Consider the following 15,959-nt stretch of genomic DNA (forward strand, 5'->3'; position numbering starts at 1 on the left):
GACCTTTAAAAGAATGAATGCTAGAAAAATGTATAAATCGTTGAGATTTAAATTTTAGTTGATTTTGTGTCATGGCAAAAAAATCAAAACAGTTCAATTAGACAAATATATAGATTTCAAAAGATATGAATGTTCCAATCAACACAACTTTACAATGAACAGTTGTAACTTTTCATATATAACCATTCTAATGATCCATCACGACTTTTCAGAAATTATCCAAAATGTACGATTGAAAAAACACAACTATTGGTCGCATTTATTCGGACTGTTATTATTATATAGATTTTCGATTGTGTTAAATCTGTCAAAAAAATTAAACTAAATTGATGCCCTCTGATTAGTATATATGCTTGTAAGAATATATACATTTTTCAGGTGGAATTTGTATGCACAATATGCTAAAAAAATTTACAGAACTTAATATGAATTATGCTGAGAGTGAAATGTGGAAAGGAATTTGCATGAGAGCTTCAAACACTCCTAAAATGGCGATGTTCCCATAGAAATTGTCCTCTCTTTTTTAATTTATTTTTTACCATTCTCCTAATTTTAAGGATCATTATAGACTCTCAACCTAATTTTTTAAATTGGTTTCAAAAATTAATATTTTTAGTTATCATTATTGTGTGTTAAAATTCGAAGAAAACAAAAATTGAATGAGCATAGTAGTGGATCAAGTAGGAGAAGGAATTGAAGACGGATGCATCTATGAAGACAGGTGAATCAAACCACCTGATGCTTGTTGAGCTTATTCTTCTCTACGGCTTTCTTCTTTTGAGTTTTCTCAGATGGAATGGCAGATCCCTCTAGCTATGTCAATCACGAGCGTGACATCGACCAAGTTTGTTTTCTCCATCTTTATTTTTTTTCATAAGTTTTCTATTAATTTTGAATGATTTTATATAGTAAAATAGACACCAATCAAATTAAATTCTTCCTCTAGGAAAGATTTTTTTTTAGCTTAATCAACTCTCTCAAATCGCCTAACAAAACTTCAATGTTCTTTTAGAATTCATGTTCTTCTTTGTTTTTTATTTTTTTAAATGACGTTATTACAGTACTACAACCAGCCATTAATTTTAAGTTTACGCATGTTGGTACTGAAACATCATTCATTTTTAAGTCACTTTTTCTCAAGAGAACCAGAGAAAAAAAAAAAAAAAAGGATTACAAAACTACAGAGTCTGTGATTTGGGTAACAAAGAAGATGGATTAAACTCTATTTTAGGGATATTTCTTGTTTTGAATTTTAGATGCAAAAGCTTCATATGTCCATTTATATACATTAATTTCTTGTAGGCACTCATTGCTTTGAAAAAAGGAAGTCAATTACTCAAGTATAGCCGCAAAGGAAGGCCAAAGTTTCGCTCATTCAGGCTTGCGCCGGTAGAAATCTACTCCCCTTTCTTTCGCACATATAAGTGTTTCGACAATATGACATTCGTATGCTCTACTACAAAAACAAAAACATTTTGACTTGTCATCGCGCTTTTACAGGATGAATCGACATTGTTTTGGCTCTCACACGGAGAAGAAAAAGGTTTGAAGTTATCTACAGTTTCGCGAATTCTCCCTGGACAAAGAACTGTGAGCATACCCCAAATATTTACGTAGTTAACTCTCTTATTTAATAAAAACTTATTTTCATGGAACTCACTATTTTTATAGGCTGTTTTTCGGAGATATCTACGCCCAGAAAAGGATTACTTGTCATTTTCTCTCATATATCACAACGGAGATAGATCTCTTGATCTGGTTAGTTAACAACATAACATATTAAAAAAAAAATGATTTTTATTATACTCTTGAATTTATCTTATGCGTTCATGTTTACACTTCACAGATTTGCAAAGACAAAGCTGAAACAGAGGTTTGGTTTTCAGGACTTAAGTCTTTAATAAGACAAAACCGTAATAAGCACGCTAGAAGTGAGATCCCTGAGGTACGTATGTCTCTCTGTGTGACTTTGTTTTTGTAAATATTATGTATCCATAATTTGCTAACCTCTAATATTTGTAACTATATATATAACTCATTTTCAGATACATGACAGTGAGTGTTTCTCCACTGGTCGTCCTTCTACTGCATCATTAGATTTTTCACCAAACAATACTCGACGAGGAAGAACATCCATTGATTTAGGAATCCAGAACTCTCCAACAAAGTTAGGTAGCTCAGATGTGGGATATGAACGTGGAAACATGCTAAGACCAAGTACTGATGGTTTTCGAATTAGTGTCTCAAGCACACCAAGTTGTTCAAGTGGAACGTCTGGTCCTGATGACATAGAATCCTTAGGAGATGTTTATGTTTGGGGAGAAGTTTGGAGCGACGAGATATTACATGATGGGATCGTGAACTCTACGAGAACCGTAAAAACAGATGTACTGATTCCAAGACCCTTGGAATCAAACGTTGTTCTTGATGTTCATCAGATAGCTTGCGGCGTAAGACACATCGCTCTTGTGACAAGACAAGGTGAAGTCTTTACATGGGGAGAAGAAGCTGGAGGAAGGCTTGGACATGGTATTCAAGTAGATGTTAGTCGTCCAAAACTTGTAGAGTTTCTTGCACTTACCAACATAGATTTTGTTGCTTGTGGAGAATATCACACTTGTGCTGTATCCACCGCTGGAGATTTTTTTAGTTGGGGAGATGGTATCCACAACGTTGGGCTGTTGGGACATGGTAGTGATCTTAGTCACTGGATACCGAAAAGAGTCTCTGGTCCTGTGGAAGGACTTCAAGTCTTATCTGTCGCGTGTGGCACATGGCATTCTGCGCTTGCGACTGCTAATGGAAAACTATTCACTTTTGGTGATGGAGCTTTTGGTGTTCTTGGACATGGAGATAGAGAGAGTGTTTCATACCCTAAAGAAGTGAAAATGTTGAATGGCCTTAAAACCTTGAAAGTAGCTTGTGGCGTGTGGCATACGGTAGCTATAGTTGAAGTTCTGAGCCAGACTGGTACAAGTATGCCATCTAAAAAGTTATTTACTTGGGGTGATGGTGATAAAAACAGGTTAGGACATGGAAACAAAGACACTTATCTGTTTCCCACTTGTGTCTCTTCACTAATTGACTACAACTTCCACCAGATAGCTTGTGGTCATACATTGACAGTTGCACTCACAACTTCAGGACATGTTTTCACTATGGGAGGGACTTCACATGGTCAGCTCGGTAGCTCAATGTCCGATGGTAAATTGCCTTGTTTGGTTCAAGATCGACTGGTTGGTGAATTTGTTGAAGAAATATCCTGTGGGGATCATCATGTTGCTGTGTTGACATCTAGAAGTGAAGTCTTCACTTGGGGAAAAGGTTCAAATGGAAGACTAGGACATGGAGACAAGGAAGATCGAAAAACTCCGACATTAGTTGAAGCTCTAAAAGAGAGGCATGTGAAGAGTATAGCATGTGGCTCTAACTTCACATCAAGCATTTGCATCCATAAGTGGGTCTCAGGTGCTGATCAGTCAGTTTGCTCTGGCTGTCGTCAAGCATTTGGTTTTACGAGAAAAAGACATAACTGTTATAACTGTGGTTTAGTCCATTGTCATGCATGTAGTTCAAAGAAAGCTTTGAAAGCAGCATTAGCTCCTACTCCAGGGAAGCCACATCGAGTATGTGATGCTTGCTACGCAAAACTTAAAGCTGGAGAATCTAGTTATAACTCTAATGTTTCTAATAGAAATTCCACAACTCCTACGCGGTCACTAGATGGGTCGGTAAGACCAGACAGAGATATAAGAGCGTCAAAGATCTTATTGTGCCCCAAAACAGAACCTGTCAAGTATTCAGAGGTTAGGTCATCAAGATCTGAATCTTCTATTGTCAGAGCCTCACAAGTTCCAGCTCTCCAGCAACTTAGAGATGTTGCATTCCCGAGCTCGCTTAGCGCAATTCAAAATGCCTTTAAACCCGTTGCCTCGACTTCGACGACACCTTCCTCAAGTACAAGATCATCAAGAAGATAGAGCCCTCCTCGCAGTTCTGGATTTTCCAGGGGCATGATTGATACTTTGAAGAAATCAAACGGTGTTATAAACAAAGAAATGACAAAATTGCAGAGCCAGGTTTGTAATATTATCTTAGGTTTATGAAACATTAAACTGGATCTAATACATTGACTGACATACACTTTCAGATTAAAAGTTTGAAAGAGAAATGTGATAGTCAAGGTACAGAGATCCAAAGACTAAAGAGAACAGCAAGAGAAGCTTCTGAATTAGCTATAAAGCATTCTTCAAAGCATAAGGCAGCAACAGAGGTCATGAAATCTGTCGCTGAACATGTAAGCTCCTTACAAAACATCCTTAAAAATATTGTTTTCTTGAACACCAATCAAAGAGACTTTACAAAAATTAATCACTGTTTTATTTATTACGTACAGTTGAGAGAGTTAAAAGAGAAACTACCTCCTGAAGTATCTAGATGTGAAGCTTTTGAATCCATGAACTCTCAAGCGGAAGCCTATCTAAATGCGAGCGAAGCATCTGAATCATCTACACCTAGAACAACCTTGGGAATGGGTCAACAAGACCCAACCCCTTCTGCAAACACACGAAATCAAAACATAGAAGAACAAGCATCATCCAGTGGAGGTAGCATGAGGTCTCAAGAACCCTCAAACATAGCAGAGACATCAGAAGCTTCATCGCCGTCTAAAGCAGGAGGCAAAGAACTCATTGAACAATATGAACCTGGTGTTTATGTTACTTATGTATTGCACAAAAACGGAGGAAAGATCTTTAGAAGAGTTAGATTCAGGTACTTTAAATTACTTCATCAAATCGTACGTCTCCTCCTCTCTATCTAGGTTTGTGTAATATTGGGTTTCTTTGCAGTAAAAGGAGATTTGATGAGCATCAAGCAGAAGAATGGTGGAATAGCAAAAAAGATAAGTTGCTTAAGAGGTATAGTAATCAGGCTTCAACATCAAGTCAAGCGGCTTCTGATTCAGTTCCTACACCATCTCAACCTCAACCACCAGCTTCTCCTACACAACCAAATTCTGATCAAGCAGAGGATTCAAAAGCAGTTCTTGAAACCTAGCCATCATGTTTGTATAATAGCAGTTAATTTGGCCATATAGATTGCGCAACAAGGCATTATTGGAATGTCATTAATGTAGATCCGAGTCATCCAAAATATACACAGATACAAAGACTTACTGTTTTCTTTCGACTTTAGATTCAAAATTTTATGTAACAAATACATTTCAAAATATCAAGGTTTTGATCCACGATTTTTCTTAGTTGGGAAACAAATCTTGATTTATAGTTGTCTTTTCGTTAATGATTTACTAGGTGCTTCCCCACGCAACGCATGGGTTGTGGTGTAGTTGGCACTTTCTTGTTTTTTTTTTGGTCTTTTTCGTTTTTTCTTTTGTATTATTTCGTTTTAGTTAGGCATATATGGGCTTTGCCGTCACTTTTATTTATACACTATATGTTTATACCATTTCGTTTAGATGTGTATAATTGTGGCGTTTATTTTTTATGAATTATGAAGATGTTGTTTCTTGCTTTTGAGGATCCAATCTTATCATTGACTGATATTGTTTCCAATACATTTATTGTATTATAGATTTTCTAATTAACTGCTTATGTAAACCCGTCATACGTTGATGTTGCAATAATAAGTTATTTTTTTTAAATATCTTCCGTGTAAGTGATTATATTTGTTTGCCCATGTTTTGGTCTAATATCAATAAGATCGTTTCTGTTTTTCTTTAGTTGGCTTTGAAACCAATTTTGAGTTAAGCAAATAATGGGTCGAATTATGGTGTTAATAAGTAATATAAATTCTTATGTATATATATTGTATATATGTGACTATAAATTTAGCTAACTAAAAAATTATGTAATATTTAAATACAATCTTGAACATATATATATATATATATATATTATTTATTTTTTTTGTGGGAGGAATGTATGAAATTATTGGATAGAAGTTATTTTTGAGTTAAATGACCTTTAATGTCTTTAAAGTGAGTTAAATATTAATAAATTTTTATATGTGTCTTGATTTTTTTAAAAAGGAATACCAAGTGTTTCCTTCCAAATTTGAAGTGACATAGTATCTTAGTTTTCTTATATGATTTTATGAACTTCAATGTAAAAGTTTTTCAAAGTAATAAGTACACTTACTGATTGAATTATAAAATTTGGATAAATGTTTATTTCAATTAATCATCTGCTCTTTTAAATAAATTTAATAAGTATGTTGTTATTCCTACAAATAGGACAACATATATTATAGTTTAACCATGGAGTTAAGCAATGTAAATGAAACTTGTGATTGCAAGACAAAATGCTTATATGTTACATATTGATCGTTTAAAAATGAATAGGAACATCTAATTCTCAAATAAAGTAGATTCAAAATTTAGATTCAAAGATTTATTGTTTTCTTTCGACTTTAGATTCAAAATTTTATGTAACAAATACATTTCAAAATATCAAGGTTTTTTTTTTTTTTTTTGTCTTCAGATAGAAAAAATTTGTGAAAGTTTGAACAAGGAAAAGCAAAAAACGAGAACAGAAAGCAAAAACTTAAAACGCCTCATCTCGCACTTGATCCTGAAGCCAAGAAGGCCCTCCAAGTGAGAGGTAAGACTGAAAACGACCATCTCGTGTGACGCTTGAAGCAATCGCCGTTGCTACCTTGTTAGCAGAAGTCACAACCGAATAGCATCTCCACGCATGAAACTTGGACAGAGCTAAGTGTATATCGCTCAGCACCAAATGGAACCGTGGCCAGGCTGCTGGATTATTAATGGCTTCAGTGATCACATTGTTGTCCGTGGCAAACTCAACTTTAGGTAGCTGCAAAATCTGAACCGCTTGAATTGCCCACAAAAAAGTTCTTAGACCCGCGAGGAGCCGTGAGTCAGAGGCCGTAAGTGCATCCCTAGCGTGGAACAATACCTGACCTTGATGATCTCTCACAATCCAAGAAACACCCGACAAGCTTGTTCTTGTTCTCCAAGAGGAACTAATATTACACTTGACAAAACCGAGAGGAGGCTTGCCCCATTTAAGCTCCAATTTACCCTGTTTAACTTCGTTTGTTGATTCAGCATAGGATGGTAAGGCCTGTACCGAATACCAATGTGAATAGTTGTCTTGTGCTATAGTAACCAACTGTCGCAGGTCACCCCGCTTCCCTTGAAAAACCAATGTGTTACGATGCTTCCAGATTCCCCAGAGCAGCCAAGGGATAACAAAACGTACCTCTTCTGGGAGTGTGTCATCCTGAATCAAAGACCAAAGGTGTTCCCAGTTTTTATCCACATCAAACAACGAAAAACCGCCACTGGGTAAAGGAATATTCGCCAGAGCGAAAACCTGTCTTGCCACAGGACACACAAAAAGCAGATGGCAAATTGTTTCTACTTGGAACCCACAACATGGGCATCGCGTATCCCCTCCACATCCTCGAGAGGCTAGTCGTTCCGTGACAGCTAGTGCACCCGAGAGCATACGCCACAAAAAAGTTTTGAGCTTTGGAGCCGCCCTTATCTTCCATACATTCGCTTTAAGCTCATTTTTATGGTTGCAATTTGCGTCACTAGGATCATATCGGGAGGGTAAGTTCTGTTTCAACCAATAACCACTCTTGACAGAGTATGAACCTGACCTGTTGTAAGGCCAGATATACCTATCCCGGCTTCCCACCTTTATCGTCATGGCCAAAATTTGTTTCGCATCATCTGGGGGAAACAACTGTTTCACTTTCTCTTGATCCCATTGAGACTGATTAGACTGACGAAGGTCTGACACACACAGATCGACTTGGAAAAAGGTTTGGTATCTGTAAGGAGCTCTGGGATGCTTATCAAAGATCCACTTGTCCATCCAGACCGAGGTATCACAGCCATCACCAACAGACTTCATTAGACCTTGTTTCAAAAGTTCACGCCCATGGAGAATACTTCGCCACGCGTATGACGGTCTCGAACCAGAACCGCAGTCCAAGAATGAGGACTTACGAAAATACCTGCTTTTATAGAATCTCGCAAGCAAAGACTCAGGAGCATTCAAAATCCTCCACGCCTGTTTAGCCAACAATGCTTGGTTAAAATCACCCAGGTCCCTAAAACCTAAACCACCTTCTGATTTTGATTTACACAGCTTCTTCCACGCAACCCATGCAATCTTTCGTTTCCCCTGACAGTTACTCCACCAAAACTCACACATAGCGCTTGTGATCTTTCGACAGAGGTTCTTGCTCAACCTAAAACAAGACATGGCGTAAACTGGAAGTGCCATTGCCACCGCTTTGAGTAACACCTCTTTACCTCCCAAAGACAAAGACTTCGCAAACCACCCCTGGAGACGGTTTTGAAGCTTATCACCAATAAAACCTAAGAGAGCTTGTTTGGAACCACTGAAGCATTCCGGTAAACCCAAGTATGAACCTGTGCCACCCTCTTCAAAGATATTCAAGGTCTGTTTAACCATGTGCTTCACCTCATCAGTTGTCTTCTTACCAAAGGTAACTGCAGATTTTGAAAAATTAATCACCTGTCCAGATGCCAACCCATATAACTTAAGACAGTGAATAATCTCCTCACACTCTTCTTTACTGGCTCGGCTGATGAATAGACTATCATCAGCAAAAAGAAGATGTTGTACCACAGGACAAGAGTTATTAAAACTAAAACCTGTGAGTCTGCCTTGCCTCTGACTTCGATGCATTACATGAACTAAGGCCTCAGCGCAAAGGATGAACAGGAAGGGAGATAGCGGATCTCCCTGTCGAATCCCACGACCAGGTTTGATAAAACCGTAGTCACAGCCATTAATAAGCACAGAGAATGTAACAGTCCGGACACATGTCATTATCCAGCTTATCCACTGATTATGAAACCCCATCTTGGTGAAGAGGTGCTCAAGAAAATCCCACTCAACTCGATCATAAGCCTTGGACATATCAGTCTTGATGGCTATGAAGCTCTCATTGAAACTTGCATTAGTCTGGAGCGCATGTACAATCTCGTGAGCGAGTAAGATGTTATCTGATATCAGACGGCCTGCTACAAAGGCACCTTGAGTTTCCGAGACTAAAACCGGTAAGCATCTTTTGAGACGTGTGCATAGGACTTTCGAGACAATCTTGTATAGAACAGAACATAGACTTATCGGTCTCATATCAGACATGAGGTTAGCATTTGGCTTCTTAGGGATCAAACACAACTGTGTATGGTTCCAGTCCTGCGGGAAAGAGCCAGATGTGAAGAATTCCTGAACCTCCTTAGTAATATCCGGACCAACTATCTTCCAGTACCGACGAAAGAATGCACCAGTCCAACCATCAGCACCTGGGGCACTGTCCCCTTTAATGTTGAAAGCCGCTTGTTTAATTTCTTGGTCCGTGACTGGAGCAACCAAGAGTGAGTTCATATCTTCAGTAACCCTCGGCTCCAAGCCTTCTAGTAACTCATCAAAAGCAGATGGATTTGATGTCTTGAAAAGCTCAGAGAAATATTCCGCCGCCACATTGCCTTTTGAGCCTTCCTCAAAAACTTCATTCCCATTTTTGTCAACAAGCGAGATCAGCCGATTCCTCAAACGCTTGTACTTGACACTTCCATGAAAATAAGCGGTATTCTTATCACCAGCCTGAAGCCAGGACTCTCTGCTTTTGAGCTTCCAATATATCTCCTCTTCACGAAAGGCCACAGATAGAGCCCACTTAATCTGACGGAGTTTCTCAAAGTTGGGGAACAATTTAGTTGACTCCTCCTCCAAATCCTTTCTGAGCAGTTGAATCTGCAAAGATGAGTTTGTCGGGTTCCTGTGCTTCCAACGGGATAAGGCACGTCGGCACTTAGCTAAATTCGCAGTAACTGATCTCTGAGAACCCCGAGTTCCCAGTCGCCATTGTTCTTTGATGATCTCCTCTGTATTCGGCTTATTGATCCAGCGTTTATCAAAAATAAACCTTCCCTTGTATCTTGTGTTGTCTTCAACCAATCTAGTGATTATTGGTCTATGATCTGAACCCAATAGCTCCAAGTATTCAGTGTTCACCCGAGGAAACAGATGAAACCATTCACTGTTACCAAAACTCCTATCCAATCTACATTGAACCCAAACATTGTCTCTTCTACCTCCCCAGGACAGCCTATTTCCAAAGCTTGGGATCTCTTTAACTCTGCAATTTCTTGCCATTGTCCGAAAAGGATAAAAAGAGCTCTCTGATCTTCTAGGACCTCCCAACTTTTCAGAGTTATCCATAATCTCGTTAAAATCACATGTAAGCATCCAAGCTTCATCTCGTGTAATCCCTATCCTCGTTAATCTTTCCCATACCTCCTGTCTTAAATGGCGAGCTGGATCCCCATAAACAAAGGTGATGAAAAAATTAATGTCTCCTTTGGTGATTTTAGTATCAATCATCCTAGAATCAGAATGCAAAATCTCGACCACATACAGGTCTTTCCAGAACAAGGCTAGTCCTCCACTCAGCCCATTCGGATCTACGATATGCACTTGGTCATACCCCAACCAATCCTTAACACCAACCACGTGATCACTGGAATTTTTAGTTTCCAGGAGGAACAAAAAGTCAGGAAAATGCTCACGACGCATTTCCTTAAGACGTCGAACTGCCGAGGGGCTCCCCATCCCTTGGCAGTTCCAACTCGTTACACTCATTGAGTATTGGGTGGTTTCTGGAAAACCACCAAACCGCTTTGACTGTCAAGACTGCTTAAAACATTATCACCTTCCTTCTGAACTTCATTCTCCTTTTGATTCTCATTCATATTCGGTATCCCAGCTTCCGGCAGAACATTATCCCTCTTCATTAGCTTTGAGAACACTTCCCGGTCTCCCTCGGCTTTTCGCTTGGCAACCGCATTTCTAAGAACCTCCGCTTCTGTTTCTCTCCCAATCAGACCAGCTTCTGCTTGATTCCCGGTGTGTATATTGTTGACTGTTCGCTTCCAATAACCAACCTTCTTCTAACTGTGATTTCTCCTTTGGAAAGGATTTACCTCAGGGGTATCAGTAACACCTGTACAGAAACCAGTCGCAGTCGCAACTTCCATATCTGTCAAACCTTGCACAGGAGGTACATTTTGTTTCTTCCCTACCCCGTTTTCCAATTGCTCTCGCAGGAATGGCTGTTGGTCTCCATTTGGAGGAATGTGGGGAGTAGAATTATTGACTACAGGAATCTCAACAGCATTTTTAACTGTCCCATTCGGGAGCGAGAAAACCAGGCCTCTCTCTTTCTGCAGGCTGTCCGTAAGCACAAGAGGAGGTTCTAATCGCAGCAAGGAGTTTTGAGCCCTTGTATCATTAGCAATAGATTCCAGAGTCATACGCAGCGTCTGCTCACGCTGATTGAGAAGTGACGGATCCCCCGAGTATAAATATTTTCTCATCTCTGATAGAACATCAGGAGCTACAACATTGGATCTCTGAGAGAAACCTGGGGGTTCTGCTTGTGAAAGAAGAGGCATTACTGTCCCTGCCAAGTCCGCCGGAAAGCGGTTATCTCGTGTCGAGCTTCTGACATCCACCACATGAGTTGGGATTCGATTGGTACGATTACCTTGCTCTAAAGGTTCCTTCCGAAGAAAGGGGCAAAGATGTTTCTCGTGAGTTAGACGGAAGCAATGAAAGCAGCTTTTCCGGACCCTTTCATACTCAATACCAACAGAGGCTAAAACTCCATTAGGGAGTTGGATGGATTTGGATTTAACCAGCGGGTTGGCTACAGCAAAGATCACCTTCACTCGTATAAAAGCATTGTATTGGGATCTCTCCGGGTCAAAGGCTATTTCCTTGACTTGACCTATTCTCCCAGCAATGGCCTCAATAGTCTTAGTTGAAAGGAATTGCGGAGGGATATTGCTGATTCTAATCCATACAGGGAATGTGGAAAGGAAAGACTCTGGAGGATTCTCCGTCCATCGTTCCATGACCATCCCCCAATCATCGAAAGTCCAAAAGCCAGTCTTCAGGACTCTTACAAGATCACTTTCTAGTTGAAATATAAACTGGAAAGTGTCTCTAGATAATGCTATACCTCTTACCCGTTCGTACACCCCCCACACCCGAGGCATCTTCATAATCATCTTCCCCATGTTCTGACACGCCGGGTTCAGTAGACGGCCCAAGACACTCAACCGGCACTCCACAGCAGCCCCAAAATCACCTTCCTCCGTGAGAATGATAGGACTCTCATCCTCAATAGACATCGTTTCCAGAGCTTTGCCCAATAGCGCCTCCATCACCAAGAGAAAAATGCCCAAATCTGTTCCGGGAACCCTTGCTTGAGGAAAAACAATTAACAGTAACGGCGGAGGAGCCAACCAGATGAAAAAATTTGAAATTGGAAGGCATAGATCTTGATAATATTCGTCGAATATCCATCGAACAAGGAAGATTTTGTGAATCTTGTGAGATCCCGAGAATTTCTCAATACGATTAATCCAAATTCCGGCAAAAAGATTTATTTTCCGGCTAGATAACCCACTAACGGAGGGGTAAAGAAAGACTCTCGTAGAGAGAGAGAGTCCTAAGCTCAAGGTTTTGATCCACGATTTTTCTTAGTTGGGAAACAAATCTTGATTTATAGTTGTCTTTTCCTTAATGATTTATTATTGTTTACTAATGGTTTAACCGAAGATAGACATTAGTTTTTGCCAAAGTCCTAAATAGTTTAAAACAACAATTATTTTAACGGCAAGCTTATTATATGGAGTATCTCCCTTTGAAAAAATAATTTTTATAAGCTGATGTTTTTAATATACAAGGTTGTTTTTGTCTTTAACGATTCAATGAAAACACCATTGAAACCATGGAGAATCAGAGATGTCATGCATTGACCGATACCATTGTTTTTGGAATCAAGAGAGCCATTAATCTCCTAGCTATGAGAAGAAGAGCTATTCCTTAGCATTCCAATCGTCAACAAGGAAGTGGCAGCAATACTGGCCAAAATTGAAGATTAATGGAGGCAGGACACCCATAAAGGATAAAATCATATAAATTTTTTTATGAAAAAATAAGTAAAATATAAGCAAAAGAAATATAAATTAGAAATAAAACATAGGTTAAGTTTCAATATTTTTATTTTTATTTATCTGCATTTTTATATTATTCAATGGTGTATTAAACATGTAATATTTCGTGGATCCTGTTTTATCTTATTGGAGTTTAAAAAAAAAAACAGCAAAACCTCTATCTTATTATATAAATTATTGTATTAAGAATTAATAACTCATTTGATCGTGACACGTGTCAGTTTTATTAGTTAGAAATTTTGTATGTTAAACAAATTGTTTTTTTACAATAAAGATAATTAGAAGAAAAATTTATATTTAAACAATTTTATTAAAACATATACTGTACACACAAAAAGAATTATGTATTTTAAAATGTAAAAATATTATAATAAGAAGATTATAAATTTAAACGATTTAAAAGCTGCAAAAGATCAATCTAATATGTATATAGTATAAGAAAAAATATTTTAAGTTATACAATAAATTAATTATTCTCAAATTAGTGGTTGTTTTTGCATTAAAAATTATTCGTTGAATTATTGTTTTGTTTTGTATGCTAAAAATATCATTGACCCCTAGACTGGATTGGAAACAGCCATTATTGGCGGGTCTGGGCAAGTCAGACGGAGGGACTTGGATGGGATGCTCTAGAGAAGAGCGGGTTGCCATGCTAAACAAATTTTTTTGTTTGTTTTTTGTTTTGACAATAAAGATAATTAGAAGAAAAATATTTTTTTAAATAATTTTAGAAAACATCTATACACAAAAAAGAAGTTATGAATTTAAAAAATGTAAAATTATATTATAAGAAGATTGTAAATTCAAACGATTTTCAAAAACTGGAAAAGATCAATCTAATATGTATATAGTATATGAAAAAGGATTTTAAACTATACAATCAATTAATTATTTTCAAATTAATGGATGTTTTTGCATAAAAATATATTTTATTGACTGATGTTTTGTTTGGTCTGTTAAAACTTAAAAGGACCATTGACCCCCAGATTAGATTGAAAACAGCCACCTATTAGTGGGTGTGGGAACAGAGAGACATGGATGGGATGCTCTAGAGAAGGACGGCTTGCCATGCTAATGATCTCATAGTGCAAAATAATTTTTGTTTTGCTTTTTTTGAGTTGTTTGATATTTAATTAAGTTACAAATAATTATATTTAATTTTTTTTCTCAACCAAACATTAAATAAAATAGAAATCTCAGATTGGTTGCCCAAACCGAAAATAAATACTCCTTTCGTTTTATATTACTTATCATTCTAGACAATTTCACACATATTAAGAAAACAATTAAATTATCTGTTTTACCCCTCAATAATATACTATTTCATTTGATAAAAATAATTAATAAGCTAAAAGTTACGGGTAAAATTGAAAATTTGATTCATAAAGTTGCATCGTAAATACAAAACGACAAGTAATATAAAACAAAAAATTAAGTCCAGAACGACAAGTAAAAATAAACGGAGGGAGTAGTTTACAAAAGAAGTTTCAGAAAGAAGAGATCTCGTAGATCGAGCAGGACAATCAGCCTTCAGATTAGACGCACGTGGGATCATAGAGAGGGCAAATAAAGGGAAGGGTTCCTTGAGTAGAGTGAGATCATCCAACAAATTCGAAAAAGTCGATCAATCTTCTGGAGCCTGCACCATCGCTAGTAATTCAGCACAATCTGTCTCAAACCTTTGACAACTCAGTCCCCTCAAGATAATACACTCCATGGCCCACAACAGTGCTTCGAGTTATGAATGGAGTGGGGATGGGCTTGGTATAATACACTTAGATCTCAATAATAAGGTATGCTTCTCATCATTACAACACCACCATCCCAAACCTAAATGGATATTTGATGCTTTCCAAGAGCCATCAACTATATTTAACTCTTTTTATGATCTCTAATGACTAAAATATAATTAAATGATAAATCGATTTAGAAATATATTGGTTTAACCATATTTATCAATTATCGAAAAGGTATGAGAAAAGTTATCTATCTTTTACTTAGTGTTGGGTTACCTCTCCATAATTGTTTTTAACTAGATATTCACCTGCGGTACACCGCGGGGTTATATTTTTGTTTAGAAAAGCAATATAGAATTTATATATTATATTAACTATATATGTAAATAATATTTTTTGTATTTTTTAAATCTACTATAGTTTTACATCAATCTATTATGTAGTGTATAACTTTCATTATCAACATGTAGTGGTGTATTATATAGTTAGGATATCCTAATTGTTCATTAAATTTAATTTAGTCAACAAATATACTTTTTGTGATTTTTCTTTTTCATTTACAATGTAGATATAATAGTATTACATAATATATTCTATTTTTATAATTATCTGAGTATACTATAATTTGATTTTGTAATTTTTTGTTGTTCTATATATCATTTAAAACTTTTGTATTTATAGTTGTGCAAATCGATTAAAATGGTGGAGTGTTTTTTTGTAAAGTTTTTTGAAATCAAGAAGTTTAATCGAAAATCTAGGCTGTTATTATTGTCTACGGTTAATCAATTGTGTTTAATATTTAGTACATTTTTTAGAAAATAGATTAATTAAATATAAAATATTTAATGCTAATGGGTGTTGGTCCGATATTTTTGGAAATTTGAATAAGAGAAAATTTTCTTCAATTAGATTCTGAATTTGATATTATTTAAAGTAAAAAATAATTGTAAAATTTAATACCAATGGCAGCCTTGTAAATAAATGTCAACTTCAGGATTTATTTGTTAAATGTACTTGAAAAATGTATATATAGATTATATTCACTTTTTATCTAGAACAATTATTATGTATGTTTTACATTTATATCTTTTTAACTCTATTTTTTCTTTTTAAATAATTTAAAATTTATTGTTAGTCTATAATTTTACATTAATGAATCATCTTCAGTT

General features: G+C 36.7%; 1 pseudogene across 1 annotated transcript; it reads left to right on the forward strand.

Moving 5' to 3' along the window:
• Positions 1–627: 627 nt before the first annotated feature.
• LOC104733660 (PH, RCC1 and FYVE domains-containing protein 1-like) lies at positions 628–5,260 on the forward strand (annotated as a pseudogene). Its single transcript, XR_015573849.1, has 9 exons — positions 628–844; positions 1,303–1,389; positions 1,501–1,590; positions 1,672–1,758; positions 1,847–1,945; positions 2,046–4,079; positions 4,151–4,297; positions 4,397–4,773; positions 4,851–5,260. The product of XR_015573849.1 is annotated as a PH, RCC1 and FYVE domains-containing protein 1-like (transcript).
• Positions 5,261–15,959: the final 10,699 nt, after the last annotated feature.

This window comes from Camelina sativa, chromosome 12, assembly GCF_030686135.1.
Source record: "Camelina sativa cultivar CO46 ecotype springtype chromosome 12, ASM3068613v1".
NCBI lineage: Eukaryota > Viridiplantae > Streptophyta > Magnoliopsida > Brassicales > Brassicaceae > Camelina > Camelina sativa.